A 7,016-nucleotide genomic window follows, 5' to 3' on the forward strand; every position below is an offset into this window, starting at 1 on the left:
TATTTAAGGAGGAAACATGATAGCTAAAGAGGGGCAAAAGAATAGAGCGGAAAACTCTCTCACTTCCCCCATTCAATGCGAATGGGAAATGATGGGACACACACTGACCGACGGAACGACGCCTGGTTAGACAGAACGCCGCCTAGTACGATGGGACATGGCCTGTGTATGGCCCACCACTACCACAAGCTAGGTGCAAAAACCAAAGTGTCACCACATAGGCGGCTCTCTACCTCCCTAGGCGGGACTTGGAAAAACCCAAACAATGGGATCTCCGCTAGGAGAAACCATCGAGCTTCCTAAGTCGATCGAATGGCTTAGAAAAACACACCGAGGGACAGGTAAGGAGCAAAGGGACACCCCAAGTTGGCCATGCCGACTTTGTCATGAACGAACGAGCATGGGTCCTAGTCGGACATTTCCGATTGGAGCTCTTCAAACCCCATCACTCGAGTCACCAAGGTAACATTGCTGACCCCCGCTATTTCTTTATAATCATTTCATACATCCATACACATATTCATTCCATATGCCCGTACCCCCCAGATGATTCAGGCCCTGAACCACCCGGGGGCTCGAGAACTAAGCCATCGCACGTGCAGCGAAATGCATCACAACGCTCCGTATTGCATCATGAAGCGATAGTTGCCTCATTTGACATGAGCAACGACCAACCGAGGTTCGAAGGCCGGCCCATGAAGGGCTCAAGGCCGCCCCATGTCAAATAGAGCTAGGGGAGAAAACATAGATGAGCTTGTGTGGCCCTCACCCTGTCTGCCCCAAAGTAGATAGGGTCATCTCAACCTTCTCGTTTGATCCTAAGCCTCTGGCAAGCCCAGAGAATCTCCATCGAGGGGAGGCCATTAGGCCACCCGGGTCAGTCTCTGGAACGACCCAGGCATCTACTGGGTTATAGGTAAAGGAGTAGTGGAATGACATAAGAGGGCTATGCTGACCCTATAATGAATGACGGACCTGGATTCCACTCGATCATGCCCGTTAGCGAACTCACCAAGCGCATCACTCAAGCCCAAGCGATCGAGGCAAGCGACAAAGCTCAGCCCCTCCGGTTGTGAGAAACCGACGATGGGGTAACGCACATAACTCAAACCAACCCCTACCAAGGCCCAATAGGGCTTGGGGGCTCAAGGCACCAAAACACCTGGGTCTGCGACCCCAAACTCACCCCATCCCTTGGCTATGCTTCAATTGCACACCAAACGCCTGGGTCTACGACCTCAAACTCGCCCCATCCCTCGACTATGCTTCGACTGCACACCAAACGCCTGGGTCTACGACCCCAAACTCAACCCATCAGGATCCACGAACTCCAGCTCGCTCGATCCCTAAACTAACTAACTAACTGCCTCGGCTGCGTGGGCTGCACCGAGGCTAGGATCCATGACTCCGACTCGCCTGATCCCACAGCGCCCACCGACGCCAAGACCTGTGAGCTCTATCTCATCCGATCCCTAAACTAACTACCTCGCCTAATCCCATGGCGCGCAGCGACTCCAGGATCTACGAGCTCTACCTCATCCAAATCCCAAAAACTAACCACCTTGGCTGTGTAACGACGCCTTGGTTGATGACTCCATCTCAAAAACACGCACACACGCCCGCTAACAAACACCCCTAGATGATTCTTCCTAAATCGCCCGAGGGCTCAGGGGCTACACCCGCGGGTCCGCTCGCGCGCACCCATTAACGAAACAAAAACCTCCCCCGCTGGCAACACGAAAAAACCCCACAGACAGTTCTGCCTGAACCGCCTGGGGGCTCAGGGGCTACACCTGCGGGTGCGCTCACGTGCATCCGCCATCAAGACAAAAATCCCCTAGACGATTCTACCCAAATTGCCCGGGGGCTCGGGGGCTCCTGTCGGGTTCATAAACCTAGGGTCCCTCATGGACCGGCTTCCCTGTAGAGGCTCGGCCCAGCAGGTAATGGTTCAAATAACACGCAACTCATGGGCCGGCCCAAGTACCTAAACAATAGGCCAGAAGGGTGATCCAATCACCAAACGGAAGGCTTGGCCAAGGAGGAACAACGCCGTTTTCAGCTCTAGCCCACCTCTCCAACCGGAGCGCTCGCTTCAGTCTCCAACCCGCCTCCGGACGGCCTCACTGACCCGAAGGCCTGGCCAAAGCACTACTTCTGACTCTGACCCATGTCTTCAACCGAGGATGCGACAAACCCCTACTCACTGCTCTTCTCTGACTGGCGTGATCAGAGCCGACTAGAACCAACCGACCGGGGATGCCCGCTTGGTAAGGACCAGGAAACAGACGAAGAAAGTAAGGCTAGGCGCACAAGTCAAATCGCAATGCTGGGGTCCATACCCTGTACACCTGTGGAAATAGTACTCTGTGACCTCCCTAGCATGGCAGAGCCTAAACAGTGTTGTAGGCGCCAACATTTTCTCCTACAGTGTTGTGGGCACCATTAACTCCCAAACGGTAAGACTCCCCCAACATGCATCTAGGCATCGACAGTGTTGTGGGCGCCAACATTAATCATACCGAGTGAACATGGTAAAACTCCTTGCATGTCTCCAGGTATCAATAGTGTGGCAGGCGTCGATGTCTACCATACTCGAAGAGAACAACACAACCTCCCATGTGCATCTAACATTCAAACAGTATTGTGGGCACCTACCATTGTCCCATACCCACTGGAGTGGGCAACAAGGCTTAGTAGCAAACGTACTCCTTCCCTCTCACTTTTAAGGCCATCCCCTTCATCTATAAAAGGGGATGCGCTCTCTCCCAACAGGCAAGTTCATTAAGCTCGGTCAGATTCATTAGATTGATCAAGTTCACTAGTACACAACCACAGAACCGCTAGGTTTGAACCACAAGCACACGCTTGAACACTTAGCTCATAGCGGGGCTCCTGTCACTCTCAGCCCTTCCGACCGGATCTCTTGTACCCCCCATCTTTCTCCTTCTCGTTTGTAACCCCACTGCAAACTTCGAGCACCTAGGCTTAGGAATAAAGTCACCGACCAACTCAAACTGGACGTAGGGCATGTTGCCTGAACCAGTATAAACCCTGTGTCATTGAGTGCTAGGCCACCTCCGATCACAACATACGACAAAACTATAAATATTTACTTGTTGGCCACTTTCTGCACCGACACATAGGCTTGGCCCCGACTTTACTGACAACTGCCAAATCAACCAGAAGTGCACCGACTTGCTGCATGATGGAATAGATAGGAAATATAAATAAACACTATATTCATCTTGTTGATGCAAAAGTGGATCTGCAAACACAAAGGGCTAATACCCGAATCGATATCCAAAGCGTGCCAGTCGATTTGACCTACTAATCGACAAGGATGAAGATACGAACACTTTGGTCCTGACAACAGCGATACGCCCGGAAGTCACGGCCAAGAGGTGCTCACGCGGAACTCGAGAATTGCCGAAGGTCGTACTGAAACGATGCAGCTCGCCGAATCAATGAGAACTCGTAAAAAGGAAAAATATGCAAATTGACGAAGTCGCCGAAAAGTAAGTAGATGTAAATAGGAGTAAAAATTGGTTTTGATATTGATTGATATATCTATTACATTGCCCCTTACTCCATATTTATACCCTGATCTAAAGAGACACAACCAAACACAACTAGGACACCAATCCCATATCTAAGGAAACACGTGACTCTTACATGAATCATACTCTAACTAATATAGAAAAGGAAATCAACTCCTATCTATTTCCCTGTCCGCCTCAATTACGATGGAAATCTCACCGTCCTCCTTCCCATCGGCATACTCCCTATTTCATCGGCAGCAGTCTTCAAGTCTTCCTTCATTGGCATACTCCCTGTTTCATCGGCAGTAGTCTTCAAGCCTCCCTTCATCGGCATACTCCATGTTTCATCGGCAGTAGTCTTCAAGCCTCCCTTCATCGGCATCGACAACAACACCTCCAACCTCATCGGCAACGCCCGAGTCCAAATCAACCTTTCCATCGACCATCACCAGCTATCGGCAACCATCTTTACAAGCTGGCTTTCATCGGCTATCAAAGTATTCAATAACTTTCCCCTTGCCGATTAGTCCACTCCGATTATTTTGACACGTGCAAAAAACGGTGTCAACACATGCCCCCCAATTTCGGAGTATAAAACCATTAATGCTCCGAAATTTACTCCAGATAACGCTTGCCTTTGCCCGATTACCGTAACTCATTCTCCAAGCCAAAACTTGATTTGTTATCAAATCCAATCAAATCTAATCTTGATTCACGCACTTCAGTAAATATCGCACAATCGCCAACCACTCTTGCCTTGATTATGGTTAAGATACCGAAACAATAACCCATCGGCAAGATCTTAACATGATAATGCTGCCATTTTCAGAATTAAAATATCCTGTATCGATATCCCTTCCAAGTCATGATCACTTGTCATCAACTCATCTGTACAATCCCCTGATTATCGCGCGAACAGTTACCATATCCCTCTGAACCGCCTTGACCTATATGCGCGCGACATAGAGATAAGTCCAAAATACCCTTATTCCGGGCGGCTTATAAATAGATTTCTCCGGAACCCTCATTTTCTACCTTCAGCCTCCAATCCTTGGCATTCTCTCTCTCCGGCGGCGACTCCGACGAACAACCGCGCGACCCCAACCAACAAGAACCCTTCTCCGGCGCTAACTTCAAGTTTCCGGCTCGTACCTCCACCTTCCTCAAGACAATGGCCATCAACTTCGACGTCCCCGCGGTTCGCTCCACTTCCATTACCCTTTACTTTGATCTTTTCGCAAATTCATTCAGTTGGTGATTTTTCCTTTCTTCTGTTCTCTGGATTCTATAACCTTAGGAACTGCGCAACAAATTAGTTATCCCAACCGATCAGCCGCACGTCCAATGCCTTGGACCAATGGGCAACCCAGATCCAACCGATCTGATCAATGCAGAGGTTAACAGAATCCCCTTTAGAGCCCAAAATTTCTCTCTGAATTTGTGGAAAGACACATTCCGATCTTGGCCCAAAACCACCAAAGGGTGGAAAGATTGGTACTTGAGGGTTAATAGATCGATGCAAGTATACTGGGCAGAACGAAGGTTAGACCAATGCATTAGGCTCTCTATTGCCGATATGCAGAAAAATGAATCAATGATAATTGCAGCTGCTTATTTCTGGTCAGACACGACCAACACTTTTATGTTTGGACATGGCCCAGCTACCCCTACCCTTGCCGATATCCACATGCTTACTGGCTTGGACATCTCAACTGCCGATGAAGGCTCCATTTATGGTAGAAAGTCTGAATATAGGGTGAATACCCGCAACATCGGCGGTTGGACAGGATATATTCAAGAATACCAGAAGACCGGGACACTTAACCAGAGGGAACATGCCACATTCCTGAATATGTGGTTAGAAAAATTTATCTTCTGTGGTCGATCAGTAGGACCAACCAACGCCTTCCTCCCTGCAGCTGAACTTTTGGCTAATGGCGTAAGGTTTCCTCTTGGCCGATACCTTCTGAGCTCCACTTATCATCTTCTTCATCAAGTGTCTCAGAAACTTTTGCTTGGCGAACCCATCGGCAACCTGGGAGGTCCCGTGGTGGTTTATCAACATGTGGCTGAATGCCCATATGCACAAACGTTTGCAATGGGACTTTTTTGCTCAACAATTCCCACGAGAAATTGCTGAAGACTATGTGCTTGGGGATGATGAATCGGCAACACGCTCACCCCTCAATTTTGGTGAAGCCATAATTGTCCTTCCTGGAACAGAAGCCAACGAAGATCAAATCGGCAGATTCTTTCAAAGCTTCTACAATGGTCTTTCTCGTGATCATAGGGCCTGGGTGCCTTATATTGACGAAGAAAACAGATTCCCCCTTCTTTTCAACTTTGCCGATGACACTCTGAATCAAGATAATGAGCTCATGATGGCTATCATCACTCCCAGGGCAATTCCAGTAAACACATTCGGCAGCGGGAAAAACACCAACATTACGTATGAATTTTACAACCCATCGGCAGTATCCCGCCAATTGGCCTTTGGGCAGCTGCCCATCAAACTCTGCTTTGCCGATGTGATCAAACCCAGGGAAACAATCACCTGCGGAACAGATTGGAACAAGGTAGTACAACTCTCCCCTGATGCCGATACTACAGATGTTGATATATCCACCTGGACACCAATATCTTTCATCACCGAGTCATATAAGCAATGGTGGCGAGAGTGGAAAGAACAACTGTTCGCAACTTCTGCTCACACATATCGGCACATGATCGACCCTGAATATGCCATCCCTGACGACGCGGTAAGTTTCCTCTAACTCCCTTCTGCTTTTCCCTTCATATATCAGTAACTGATTTTCTTGTAACAGGTTAACAACCCAGCACCATCGGTGAGCAAAAGTGGGAAACCCTTCAATCTCCGGCCTGTTTCCCCAACATCGCCGATCGGCTACAACGCTCCCACCTTAGCCGCTTTGACCCACCAGAAGATTCGTACCAAGACCATCACTTCCAAGTCCAAATTGGCTACATCCAGGGCTACTCCATCGGCTGCTGCTACAACCTTGGTCAAAGCATTTAAGGTAACAATCTTGTTTATTTTTACTTATGCCGATCACAAACTATATTAACCTTAATCATCAGGGGGTAAGAACTGCTACTGGATCGTCATCGGCAATTCCGCCGATATCAAGCACCACTTCTTTCGATGAACCTTCAGAGGTAGCTTCTTGACTTCACATTTTATCGGTTAAATATCATCTCTTACACTTGTTTTGCAGCAACAATTGGGTACATTGGCAAACGTACCAGATGTCCAAGCTTCACAACCAACAAGTGTCGATGCCCCCCAGCCAATCGTTGCCGATGCCCAAGCAAAGCGCAAAGCTTTAACAGATACTGAAGCACAGCCAAAACGACAAAGGTCTATGCCGATCCCTACATCTGCCCCAATGTCATTGGCCATCATACCTCAAGAGCCCACCACCGATGAAGTCACAGAGGATATCCCATCAGGCA

At 48.8% G+C, this 7,016-nt stretch overlaps 1 long non-coding RNA gene across 1 annotated transcript; it reads left to right on the forward strand.

Moving 5' to 3' along the window:
* The first annotated feature begins 6,147 nt into the window (after positions 1-6,147).
* LOC136539488 (uncharacterized) lies at positions 6,148-6,719 on the forward strand. The gene is made up of 3 exons (XR_010779698.1): positions 6,148-6,301; positions 6,368-6,580; positions 6,642-6,719. It is a non-coding gene; the product is annotated as an uncharacterized lncRNA (long non-coding RNA).
* The last annotated feature ends 297 nt before the right edge of the window (positions 6,720-7,016 follow it).

The sequence above is a fragment of the Miscanthus floridulus genome, chromosome 2 (genome assembly GCF_019320115.1).
Source record: "Miscanthus floridulus cultivar M001 chromosome 2, ASM1932011v1, whole genome shotgun sequence".
Classification (NCBI taxonomy): domain Eukaryota; kingdom Viridiplantae; phylum Streptophyta; class Magnoliopsida; order Poales; family Poaceae; genus Miscanthus; species Miscanthus floridulus.